The sequence below is a fragment of the Diaphorina citri genome, unplaced genomic scaffold (genome assembly GCF_000475195.1).
Source record: "Diaphorina citri unplaced genomic scaffold, Diaci psyllid genome assembly version 1.1 scaffold763, whole genome shotgun sequence".
In the NCBI taxonomy this organism is placed as follows: Eukaryota; Metazoa; Arthropoda; class Insecta; order Hemiptera; family Psyllidae; genus Diaphorina; species Diaphorina citri.
In genome coordinates, this window is record NW_007378196.1 from 13,732 (window position 1) to 27,933 (window position 14,202).

Consider the following 14,202-nt stretch of genomic DNA (forward strand, 5'->3'; position numbering starts at 1 on the left):
TTTTAATAAGCTCCTCAAGACTACTCCAAAGCTTTCTAAAGCATATTTTTCCATCCGTGGTCTCTTGCGGCCCTCAGGTGCCCTAAGGTTGGACAACCCTGATTTATATGAAGAAAAATGAAGAGTATTCGATAGAAGGCATTGAAGAGAAAAAAGGTGGAAGAGAAAGTTGAAAAGTGAAGGCAAAAACTTTTAATGTTTTAATAAGCTCCTCAAGACTACTCCAAAGCTTTCTAAAGCATATTTTTCCATCCGTATTTTTCAAAGTTTGAAAACTCATATGATTAAAATCCCGTCATAGGATTTGTGAAGCTCGTGTTCTAAATAGGTCCATAGGCACTTGTGTAGGTACAGCTTCTTGGCATAAGTGCCTACATAATAACTTTAATACAAGAACCTTAAATTCTAGTACATTAGCCACTAATAATGGTCCATTCCTTTTATTACGTTACATGCTTCATTAAACTTTGAAACTTGCTCAGAAAGCGAGCCCATCATAAGTGGCTTTACTTCTTGGCATAAGTGCCTACATAATAACTTTAATACAAGAACCTCCAATTCTAGTACATTAGCCACTAATAATGGTCCATTACTTTTATTACGTTACATGCTTCATTAAACTTTGAAACTTGCTCAGAAAACGAGCCCATCATAAGTGGCTTTCAAAAGGCTCTCCATTTGATGTTTGCAATCAAAATACGTGCAATTTTACTGTCGATTCTGGGACTTGAACCCCGGACCTTTTGCAAGGCAACCAGTTGTGTACACAATCCAAGTCTCACACAATGTTGTTTATCATAAGTTTCTCATATTTGCATCTCTCAGAGAATTGACTTTTCCAGATAGCGCAGTATATCACCGGAAAATATCGTGACGGTGACATACTTACCTACTTTTATCTTTCTACGAGGAAATGGGGAAGTCTCGTCTGATGTTTACAAATGGAAAAAGATGAGGGCGCATCAGACATTCAACTGTTCCATACGGGGAAACTGTTTCATACCTATCAGGGAGATAGAGTACGTGTATGATTTACTAGGAAGTAGGTGCCTATTTGAGTCTATCAGGTGAGAAACGGAATTCGGATTGAACCTTTTTTATGACGAGACTGAATTCGACAAAGAAAACCAGTTTTGGGACGAAATTCAGTATCGTCCGTATCTTGTAGAATTCGGACATAAAAGAAACCATAAAGATATAGGTACAGGGTTGTACGCTGTACACTATACAACCCTGGACTCCCTAAGAATTATCTAATTGGTTGGCTCTGTCAGAGGTCGGGAAAACCTGATTTCCCCCCCCCCTCATTTTCAGTGAAAGCAAAAACATTTCTACCTATATACGTATTTACAAAAATCAAAACATCACGACAAATTTATCTGTTGCCTGTCATCAGCTCCCATAAAATATCCAAATATTTCAAATGCTAATTTCGTTAGGTTAATGTTTCAGTGATTCCTCTTATCGCCAGCACTGGTTGTAAACACTTCCGCGATGTTGAAACTCCCGTATAGTGCCGGAGAAATTAGCTAAATGATGAAACTGAAGAAATTCCGAAGTTCAAAGTTCGGACTGAGATTTGCTAGCAAACTTTTGATGCGGATCAATAACGATTCAGTAGGTATAGGAATTCTTTAAACCTTGCTAGAGAAGGCGATTTACAGTCGTAGAAGATCAGTTTATCCAATTGTTAATTTGAATAACGCTTTTCTATTTTATTTATTAAAAAATAATTATTAAATTAAAATATCAGGTTGGTAATGAAAGATAATTTTTGTTAGGTGTCTTTCTTGTTGACCTATAGGAATTCTTTAAACCTTGCTAGAGAAGGTGATTTACATTCGTAGAACATCAGTTTATCCAATTGTTAATTTGAATAACGCTTTTCTATTTTATTTATTAAAAATTAATTATTAAATTTAAATATCAGGTAATGAAAGATAATTTTTGTTAGGTGTCTTTCTTGTTGATTTTAGTGATTTCATCTGTACCCATCAAGATTCAAGACTCAACAATTCTGGATATCTAAACCCATCCAATCAGGTAAGTAATTATTTCAGAGAAAGCCAAGATTATTTTCTTGTACTTTGAGCTAGATGTCCTTTGAGTTGCAGCTAATATGCCTAGTTGGTGATTAAGAAAATGAAAAAGAAGGCGAAGAGGTATAATTTATTTTTAAAAAAAAAAATAAGAGTATTCGATAGAGAAGGCATTGAGGAGAAAAAAGGTGCAAGAGAAAGTTGAAAAGTGAAGGCAAAAACTTTTAATAAGCTCCTCAAGACTACTCCAAAGCTTTCTAAAGCATATTTTTCTATCCGTATTTTTCAAAGTTTGAAAACTCATATGATTAAAATCCCGTCATAGGATTTGTGAACTCGTGTTCTAAATAGGTCCATAGGCACTTGTGTAGGTACATCTTCTTGGCATAAGTGCCTACATAATAACTTTAATACAAGAACCTCCAATTCTAGTACATTAGCCCCTAATAATGGTCCATTCCTTTTATTACGTTACATGCTTCATTAAACTTTGAAACTTGCTCAGAAAGCGAGCCCATCATAATTGGTTTTCAAGAGGCTCTCCATTTGATGTTTGCATACGTGCAATTTTACTGTCGATTCTGGGACTTGAACCCCGGACCTTTTGCAAGGCAACAAAGTGCGTTACCACCAGACCAAACTTGTTCCTCTCGTCATTTCTGACTCAATCTTCATCAATGGCCAAAAAATTATTTGAGCTATGATACAGATGTTACATCAGGTAAACTTGATTATGATAAAGTACATGCAATACAAATATCTATAGGTATAATAATACCTGCCATATTTCGATCCATTCCTAACGTGAAAACCAGGGTCATGCCATATGTGTGGCTAAGAGGGGTTGGGGCTGTGGCCCCCTGCCCCTTTCAAATCACCTCTCTGGTCATTAGGAGTGGGATTGAAAAAAATATTCCGGAAAATGCATAGTACGTAACGTACCTACCTAATAATAAAATTAATAAAATATTTTATCCAATATCCACATATTGCGTTGTTTAATTAGTTAGGTATTGTTTTTTTTTTTTTTTTTTTTTTTTTTTAAATTGCGGTTTAAAAATACCTTGAATGTTTTCCGTGTGATTTATGTGAGTTTTCGGACATTTTTCGTGTAAGATTTTGGACTCCTTTTTTTACGAAAATGTAAGTAACCATCCAACATTTATTTATATTTTGATTTTCAAACAGACGTTTGGTTTATTTGTTGGTTTTTCATTTTGATTCAAAATATTTTGTTTGTTATTAATTTACTATTTTGTTGGTTAGGTATTTTACAATATTGTTTACTTTGAGCTGAAAAATTCTCGTTGCTCTGCTCATTTTCTTCGTGGCTTCAACAAAATATGTATCTCTGAAAGTTCCCTACAATTATTTAATTACTCGTATGGGCTGAAGAATTCTCGTTGCTCTGCTCATTTTCTTCGTGGCTTCAACAAAACATGTATCTCTGAAAGTTCCCTACAATTATTTAATTACTCGTATGCTCATTGTCCATTACAAATTGAGTAATATTGCTGAAAATCACACCAAATTTCATGAACACCACAGAATCAGTCTCATTCAAAAGCTTTCCACTTGCAGTGATTCTGGTTTTCATTGGATCTTGATCTTCCTCAATTTCATTTTCAAACAAATAAAAATAAAATAATATATCCACATAAAATATACTTATATGATTGGCAGATTGGCTAATGTGTTGTAACGAAATAGTTTGTCTTATCTTATCACAGTTTTGTTCATTCATTTCTGGATGTTACATTACTGTCCATTCTGCCTTTAGTTTTCAAGGTCTTTTATCACGGATTTTTCAAATGATCTCAAAAATTTCCTGATTACAATGGAAACTTACCAATACTGTTGCTGAATTTGAAATACCTAGGAGACCATTTGCTTCAGACACAAGTACTTAGCAATAAGCCAGGACAACGAAAACCTCTGTGTTATCACAATACCTCTGTGCGTTATCACAGAAATGACCCGTTGTCTGATAAGAGAGGCCCTTATCTAATATTTTTTTTTACGTTTACGGAACAAAACCAATATGGAAGAGTTTTGTTAGTCACAAAAGAGTTTGCCGAATTGTATTAATTCGTACCTTCGTCTCAGCTTGGGCAAAAGAGACTGAGTGAGGTCTACAGTTCACAGAACTACTAGTATACATATGTGTCCATTCTGCCTTTAGTTTTCAAGGTCTTTTATCTTTTATCACGGATTTTTCAAATGATCTCAAAAATTTCCTGATTACAATGGAAACTTACCAATAGTGTTGCTGAATTTGAAATACCTAGGAGACAATTTGCTTCAGACACAAGTACTCAGCAATAAGCCAGGACAACGAAAACCTCTGTGTTATCACAATACCTCTGTGCGTTATCACAGAAACCTACCTAATATTACAAAATTATATAAAATCACAGATGTATGTATTACGTGGAAATTTTTTACGTTCCCTAATATAGTACTTGATTTTATTAAAAACTGAAATTCCCACTTTTAGTATAAGAGCCAAAGAAGCCTTTATTAGGGGTTGTAAAACAGGTTCAATATTCGGGACGGATAAGAGAGTAATATCAAAGTACCTCTACGGTACACAGAAAGAGAGTACCTTATTTTCGAACAGTGTGGACAAAAATAAAATAAAATATCTAGGTATTAGGATTAACTAAATTAACTTTGTTTTGTCGACGGTTTCAAATTCAATATGTTTCAATAAAACTGCAATAGTTATTTATAAAACTAACTCAAACAAATCAATCATGGAGCTACCAACAAATAAAATTGTAGGTAGGTATAAAATAAATTGATGAAAAACAAATAAAGCCCCATCAAAGGCTTTAGTGTGGACAAATAGAAAGACTTTGAGAATGCAGATTTTCAAAAAAAATTGTAGAAAAGAGTGAGTAATCTAGGAGGTAATTATGTACAATATTGTGCATAAATATGTAGATATAGGTACTTTAAGTATAGGTAAGTATAACTATTTACAGTGTTTACTAATCGATAGTAAAAAAACGGGTATATGGATATAGGGTAAAAGTAATGGGTATAAGGGGGCACGGTTGGTTCAGTGGTAACGCGCTTGCTTGCCATGCAGAAGGTCCCGGGTTCGAATCCCACCATCGACAAAAATTTGTACGACTACATACCAAATTTCACCGAAATTGTTGAATTACACCGAAAACCGCCAAAAAGCAGTAAAATGCCGCCAACCGTTGCACCAATCTTGACCAAAAGTTTCGTGTCGCATTCTTGTCACAGATACCTACCTGCCTACGTACCTACCTAGTACTTGAGTTTATTAAAAACTGAAATTCCCACTTTTAGTACAAGAGCCAAAGAAGCCTTTATTAGGGGTTGTAAAACAGGGACGACCTTATTCGAAATAAATGACCAAAGAGAAAACTGTTTTTACGGGCTTTCAGCATGTTGCCAGATTTAACAGTTTACATAAACACAAGTGCGTCTTTCTCATAACAACCAGGAACTTTTTTGATTTGAGTACATCAGCGGGGGTTATCAGAAAAATGATAAAAATGCCTTTGTTGAAAGTTGAGTGAGGAATTTCTCACAATTTTCAGTGCGGGAGGGACGAAAGAGAAAGACCTAAATAGGTGAGTTGGAAAATAATAAATCAAAATCACCTTGTGGTTAGGATTTGGAATGGACTCCTAGAGTACCTATTACTGGAGTGTGTAGTATTGTAAAATTTTGTGCCGCGTTAAAGTAGATAAATTCCTCGTTAGGTCCACAGTACTAAACATCTGGTGTTTCCGTGTTGACCCAGCACCTAAATGGGAAGTATTGTGTCTCTTCTCGCTCATCTGGTGAGAGGCATACTACGGGATGGGGATGCTACGACACAGACCACAAGCGTCTAATGTAGCAGTTGTTTCATCGCTACGAAATAAAAACGGCGGTGAAACACTCATCTTTAAAAAATAAAATAAAATATCTATTAGGATTAACTAAATTAACTTCGTTTTGTCGACGGTTTCAAATTCAATATGTTTCAATAAAACTGCAGTAGTTATTTATTAAACTACCTCAAACAAAATCAATCATGGAGCTACCAACAAATAAAATTGTAGGTAGGTATAAAATAAATTGATGAAAAACAAATAAAGCCCCATCAAAGGCTTGATGAAACGGACTGTCGCTGTCGAGTAATATCAGCTTTCTAGTCCTCGTATGTGATGTCGCTTATGATATATAGAGTGTCCTCTAGAAAACAGTAGACAGTGTTTAAGGGTATAAATCGAAAGCTGCAAAAATGTGGTTCCAATAGTTTTTCCAATGGCGAAAGTGGAAAATGTTGAATCTTGCAATTATTAAGGAGCGCGGTAGCACTCCGCCCCGCCAAGTCAAGAAAGTTTGACCGCGCTACTAGAGATATTATTTATAATACTGACCTATCTCTTTTCGCGACAGGACCCCAAGTCTGAATCATTGTACAATGGTGCTTTGGGTCCCACCCTGAATTCTTCTTTTGAAATTCAAGCAGAACCTATCAACGATATCATAACTGATATTTTGCTCCAAAATACAAACAATACGAGACAATTTGACAAGTCCATACTGTTCAAAGCCACAGGGGATGGAGGTTGGAGGTAATCAGGCCAAACAAGAAAAAAAGGCACTATCGTAGAAGCACTATATTGGTGGTGCAATTTTCCACGTACCTAAATGCATGTCATGTGGTGATGTGGGTACACTATTTTTTTCCGAATCGCTATGATACTACCCCAGTATATTGCTGGCAAAACGAGACAGTTTAACTTAAACTTGAACGAACCCCATGACCCCCTCCCTTCCTTTCCTTTTTTGTTAAAATTAATCAACTAACGACACCAGCCTCGTAATGTAGTTGTGTACACAATCCTACATTTCCTATCCATTTTTCTCTCAAGTCTCACAAAACGTTGTTTATCATAAGTTTCCCATATTTGCATCTCTCAGAGCATTGACTTTTCCAGATAGCGCAATATACCACCGGAAAATATCGTGACGGTGACATACTTACCTACTTTTATCTTTCTACGAGGAAATGGGGAAGTCTCGTCTCATGTTTACAAATGGAAAAAGATGAGGGCGCATCAGATATTCAACTGTTCCATACCGGGAAACTGTTTCATACCTATCAGGGAGATAGAGTACGTGTATGATTTACTAGGAAGTAGGTGCCTATTTGGTTGGCTCTGTCAGAGGTCGGGAAAACCTGATTTTTCCCCCCTCATTTTCAGTGAAAGCAAAAACATTTCTACCTATATACGTATTTATAATAATCAAAACATGACGACAAATTTATCTGTTACCTGTCATCAGCTCTCATAAAATATCCAAATATTTCAAATGCTAATTTCGTTAGGTTAATGTTTCAGTGATTCCTCCCATCGCCAGCACTGGTTGTAAACACTCCTAGGTGCCTATTTGGTTGGCTCTGACAGAGGTCGGGAAAACCTGATTTCCCCCCCTCATTTTCAGTGAAAGCAAAAACATTTCTACTTATATACGTATTTACAATAATCAAAACATGACGACAAATTTATCTGTTACCTGTCATCAGCTCCCATAAAATATCCAAATATTTCAAATGCTAATTTCGTTAGGTTAATGTTTCAGTGATTCCTCCCATCGCCAGCACTGGTTGTAAACACTTCCGCGATGTTGAAACTCCCGTATAGTGCCGGAGAAATTAGCTAAATGATGAAACTGAAGAAAGTCGCTATGATACTACCCCAGTATCGCTGGCAAAACGAGACAGTTTAACTTAAACTTGAACGAACCCCATGACCCCCTCCCTTCCTTTCCTTTTTTGTTAAAATTAATCAACTTGGGTGAGGGTCACAAGTTTGTTCAAAGCCTAATTTCGAAAGTTCATTATGGATTTCGAAACTTTTGGCAAGAGTTTAGGAGTTTGTTTAATTAGGTCGCGCAGAAGGGTTTAATTAGGTCGCAATCATACACTTTGGATGAAACATTTCGAATAGATAACGAAAAACAACACCAACCATTGTGGTGAATAATCTTATATTATAAGAACAAGAACTCATTCACAGTTCACATTTCATAGTTCACACACTGATCGCTCTATCTCGAGAACCACATACGCAGAAGGGTTTAATTAGGTCGCAATCATACACTTTGGATGAAACATTTCGAATAGATAACGAAAAACAACACCAACCATTGTGGTGAATAATGTTTTTAAAGAAGCAGGAAAATTTTTACTCAAATAATGCTCGCAGGAGCCGGCGGCAATGTACAATAGAGCAACTTTAAACTTTGTACTCCACGTGTGACGTCTTTTTGGACTAATTCAAGGAAATACGAAACAGCCAATCATACTATTATGTTTTCTTGTTTTCCTTTATAATATTGCGTCATATCTGTGTCGAAACACAAAGTGCGAAGATCTTTTTGCAATATCCGATAGTAATGTTCTCCACAGGTCACTGAAGTTTAACAACTTTGTTTGTAGTTGGTATCAGGACAGGTAGGTACTCCCATTTATTCCCACGCCAGTAAGAATATTTTGACTGTAATTGACTGAAATGTGTGACCTGCACTATACCTATCGGGCTTAACAATTAAAAGGCTTGTCCCTCACATGACTTTTTTTAATTAATCATTTTGATTTAATTAATTTATCACTTATCGCATTGAGCCTTTGAACTATTGCTTATTGCTTGGTACTGAGCAATTATGGTTATTGTTAATGTCGTTATGACTGCGATGAGTTTCGTCATAAAGTCAAAGACTACACAAAGAGTGACAGATCTCTTTTTGTACACATGCGAAATGATATCATTACTCATTTTACAGTCATCATTCATAATAATTACAGTCATCACATCACTCATGAGCTAACCTTACGTCTCAAAGGTCAAGACGTACTACGACAACCTTCAATGGTGCCCATCTGTTTTGATTGGGTCATCTCGTGCAGCTAATTCTGATACCCTACCTAGCTAAATATCAAACTGGGTTTCGTAAAACGGAAACAGAAAAAGGCAATCAGTGTTATGCTTCATTTACTGATAAGAAATTTTCACGGCTGAGTTTTATCTGATAAGACTCACACGGCTGTTACGCTAACACATGATCAGTTCATTCGAATTTAGAACTCTTGGGCATTTGCACCCACAGTATGCTATGTTTTCCTTATTTAATTAAACTGCTGGGGGAATGTACTTTTCGTTAGACCTATCCTGTCAGTTTCAGTACAGACCAAATACAAGAGCATCTTTCCTGGAAATCAAATTAGACTTTGAAATTGACCTTTTTGTGCAATCTGTAGACAGTAGAATGTGAAACTTGGTAATGTTAATCATGATTAAAGTGTAAAGTTTGACGATCAAAACTTTGTACAAGCTTTGTGCATGAATAATGCTTCATTATGGAAATATTGGTGCATCGAAATATGAATTGAATGCAAATGCAGTCAAAACGTTTTGTAGAATTACAAAGAGTGACATCTCTTTTTGTACACATGCGAAATGATATCATTACTCATTTTACAGTCATCATTCATAATAATTACAGTCATCACATCTCAAAGGTCGAAGATTTGAACCCTATCTACCTATGATAAGCAATTTTGAAGGCCTAGGTAATTACGTTTCGTTTGGAAGTCCTTTTTTTAGTAGCTACGACACTATTTTCCATTTAAAAAAAAAAAAAATGAAAATCACAAAAATGTTTTACATGAGTGGAAATAAATTCGTAGCATCTGTTGAAAGAATTTCTCACGGCCATAAATTATCCTCCTCGGTGTCTAGAGGCCATAAAAACTGGCACACCTACAAAACACACTAGATCAGCACTTTTCCCATGACAAAAATCCGCCAAAGGATTGGTTAATACTTTAGATTCAGGTAGGTACTTTATTCAAGTAATTTCCTAATCAAACGTGATGCTTCGCTCTAATAAACTTGAAATTTGATACCTAATATTAGGTAGGTATGTGTACAAAGGTAAAAGTAGTAAGTAGTTTAGAATTATAATTATACGAACTCATCGAGAGATTGGAAAACTTTGAAAGCTGGTTAAGTAAGATAACTACTTACTTATATACTTGGGATAAGTAGTAAGTAGTTTATAATTATAATTATACGAACTCATCGAGAGATTGGAAAACTTTGAAAGCTGGTTAAGTAAGATAACTACTTACTTATATACTTGGGATAAAGTAAGTAGTTTATAATTATAATTATACGAACTCATCAAGAGATTGGAAAACTTTGAAAGCTGGTTAAGTAAGATAACTACTTACTTATATACTTGGGATAAATATACATAGGTACAATTAGGTACAATGTATAGGTATAAATATTGGGATAAATATACTTACTCGCACCTACTTATATACATAATAGGTGTTCCCATTTTTGTACGGTTCTGGAGGCACCATACTTACAAAATCGTTGCTAGATTGGTTAGGAGTTTAGGAGTATTGAGTGTAGTTTTTGACTGGTTAACACTGTAGGTATTATCAGAATTGGAAATCAAGAGTCAATAGCCAATTAACCCTTTGGTTATTTCGATGACAGTTTTTCTTTCTTCTTTTTTACGCTTTGCTTCCTACAAAAGGGACTGCAATAGCTGCAGGAAATGACGTCCCAGAAAATCATGATTAGCTAAAAAGAGAATCTCCTCCTTGATTTTTTTTTCAACATAGGTAGTGAGAAGTTTTCAAGCTAGACTCAGGTGAAGTTAGTTCATCTGAGTCTAGGAATAAAACTCGAGAAAATTCCTTAACTTAATAAAACTATTAATTAGTTATTAAATATTCAACATAAAGGGTCAATAACAAAGCAAATAATTTCAGCCAATCCTTGGAAAGAAGCAGAGTAAACAAAAAACACTCACAGTTATTGTGAAATTGATTCCGTCAAAGTTATTGTGTTTCTTGAAACTTCTCCTTTGAATAATGGATTTTTCTCATATTTCTTCACTTAGTTGGGATGATCTAACCAATTTGAATAACTACACTTTTCCCCAAAAAGTCGTTCTGGTTACGGGATCGTTGATTTTCATGATCTACACTAACATCACCTGTTTCTTTGCCGTCAGACAATGGTTCTTTGAGTAAAGATTTTCCATCAAAAGTACGTATCTAAACTGTTGCCCTTGTTACTACTTGTTATTGACTAAGTATAATTGTGTGATTTTTTTGGCCTTCATTTCAAGAAAGGTTGGAATTTCTCAGGTGTCAGTGAAGTTTTCAGTTACCAAACCTCTCTCAGTGATAAAAATGGCTTTGTGAAAATTATTCTTTCTTTTTTTTTAGATAATACTTTCCTTGTGGACATAATATTAACAATTGACCTAAACAAGAAGAAGAGTCTCCATTAAAATCTTGAGAGTACTGGAGTACAGGTACATTTGATTCTAATAAATTACTCACAATAAAAGCATCATGGATTTGGCAGATGATTTTGAAAATTTATCCCCAATGAATAAGTTCTTGCTGGCTCTGACGGTAGATGAAAATTATTCTTGCTTTTTTTGTAGATAATACTTTCCTTGTGGACATATAAACAATTGACCTAAACAAGAAGAAGAGTCTCCATTAAAATCTTGAGAGTATTTGAGTACAGGTACATTTGAGTCTAATAGATTACTCACAATAAAAGCATCATGGATTTGGCAGATGATTTTGAAAATTTATCCCCAATGAATAAGTTCTTGCTGGCTCTGACGGTAGCGTTTTCACTGATCATTGGAAATATGCAGGTCTTGAAGATTATCAGTAAAATTAAGTAGAAAGTCAATGTCTTTGTTTGGATATTTTTTGAAAGAGTTGGTGTGTTCAAATAAATTGATGGAATATTACTTGTGGAACCAATTTAGAAAATACCTTGAGTACTTGATGGAACTATCTTTGACAAATTGGTAGGTAAATAATAGAAAAGTTTTCATTTTAAGATTTGAACCCTGTCTACCTGTGATAAGCAATTTTGAAGGCCTAGGTAATTACGTTTCGTTTGGAAGTCCTTTTTTAGTAGCTACGACACTATTTTCCATTAAATTACGTTTCGTTTGGAAGTCCTTTTTTTAGTAGCTACGACACTATTTTCCATTAAAAAAAAAAAAAAATGAAAATCACAAAAATGTTTTACATGAGTGGAAATAAATTCGTAACATCTGTTGAAAGAATTTCTCACGGCCATAAATTATCCTCTTCGGTGTCTAGAGGCCATAAAAACTGGCACACCTACAAAACACACTAGATCAGCACTTTTCCCATGACAAAAATCCGCCAAAGGATTGATTGATCCGCACAAAACTTGTCGAGGGGATACGTCCTCTGCATTTTGGGGATAGAAAGAGGTTTCAATTTTTTTCGGATGAATAAATCCCACATTTAGCCTGTGGGAACCACACCACACATCATTATCATAAAATTGAGTATTATATTATCGGTATGGGTAATATTAATATGGGTAGTGGATGGGTAGCATACTTGGGTACGTTTACACATTTTCTCTTCACCACAAAAGTAGAAATAGAAAATGAATCCATAATTCCATATTTCAGGTCCCATTTTGAAAGCTTTTTTCTCAGTATTTGAGTGTAATTTATAGTTTTTGAGCATACTTGGGTACGTTTACACATTTTCTCTTCACCACAAAAGTAGGAATAGAAAATGAATCCATAATTCCATATTTCAGGTCCCATTTTGAAAGCTTTTTTCTCAGTATTTGAGTGTAATTTATAGTTTTTGAGAAATTTAATGCAAAGTGAGACGATGCTCGAGGGAACAAGTCTCTGGTGCAGTTATGGTGATCTATATTTGCTAAATTTGCCCGAATCCGGAATTAATTAAATAACTTGCTCGAAATTTTGCAAAACTTGTGGGATGCGTTGAAGGCGAAGGAAAAAGACAGAGGGGAAAAAGAAATAGATGGAAAGAAAAGGAATGGGAGGGAGAGAGAGCGAGACGGATCATTATAATAATAATAATAATAATAATAGTGCTTATTTATACTGCTCGCATAGGACTGAAAAGTCCCTTTACTCCAGCAGTAGGCTACTTATGGTGATCTATATTTGCTAAAATTGCCCGAATCCGGAATAAATTAAATAACTTGCTCGAAATTTTGCAAAACTTGTGGGATGCGTTGAAGGCGAAGGAAAAAGACAGAGGGGGAAAAGAAATAGATGGAAAGAGAAGGAATGGGAGGGAGATAGAGAGAGAGCGAGACGGATCATTATAATAATAATAGTGCTTATTTATACTGCTTGCATAGGACTGAAAAGTCCCTTTACTCCAGCAGTAGGCTACTATTATTCAGCTTTCTACTCCTCGTATGTGATGTCGCTTATGATATATAGAGTGCCCTCTAGAAAACAGTAGACAGTGTTTAAGGTATGAATGGAAAGCTGCAAAAATTTGGTTCCAATAGTTTTTCCAATGGCGGAAGTGGAAAATGTTAATTCCTGCCATTATTATTTATAATACTGACTGTGATTTGTACTGGAAATACCTATCTCGTTTTACATTACATTCTAAAGGCGGACTTTTCTAACAAAATTCCTGGTGTACAGAGTCCAGTATGTAGATTGAAGAACTATTACAGCCCATCTTCTTTTCATTTTGAGTAATTCCTCATATTCCAAAAATCTATCTCTTTTCGCGACAGGGCCCCAAGTCTGAATCATTGTACAATGGTGCTTTGGGTTCCACCCTGAATTCTTCTTTTGAAATCCAAGCAGGACCTATCAACGATATCATAACTGATATTTCACTCCAAACTACAAACAATACGAGACAATTTGACAAGTCCATACTGTTCAAAGCTCCATACTGTTCAAAGCCACAGGGGATGGAGGTAATCAGGCCAAACAAGAAAAAAAGGCACTATCGTCCAAATTATATTGAGGATAAAATTCCATACCTCGGCTGGGATTGAACCCATACCCTCCTGTTTACCAGGCGAGCGCCTTGACCACTACACCACCGCGGCAGGTTATTGTCATGAAAAGCAAAATATTATAAATGATGATAAATTAAAGAATGGCGGCGTGCGACTTTCTGTGTCTTGAACAAAATAAATAAATTAGTAGAGAGAGAGAGAGAGAAGGCTGGCTACTTTAGAGCCTTGAAAACATTTTCTAGACGAACAGCCAGACAGAATAATAATAATAATAATAATAATAG

The 14,202-nt window shown here is 35.3% G+C and overlaps 1 protein-coding gene across 1 annotated transcript in view; it reads left to right on the forward strand.

The window, feature by feature from the left end:
* The first annotated feature begins 1,802 nt into the window (after positions 1-1,802).
* LOC103511889 (delta-1-pyrroline-5-carboxylate synthase-like) overlaps positions 1,803-14,202 on the forward strand; it is a 79,911-nt gene continuing 67,511 nt past the window's right edge. Inside the window, exon 1 of the mRNA XM_026825512.1 lies at positions 1,803-2,043. The gene's annotated coding sequence lies outside the window, so the exon portion shown is untranslated. The remainder of the gene's footprint in view (positions 2,044-14,202) is intronic.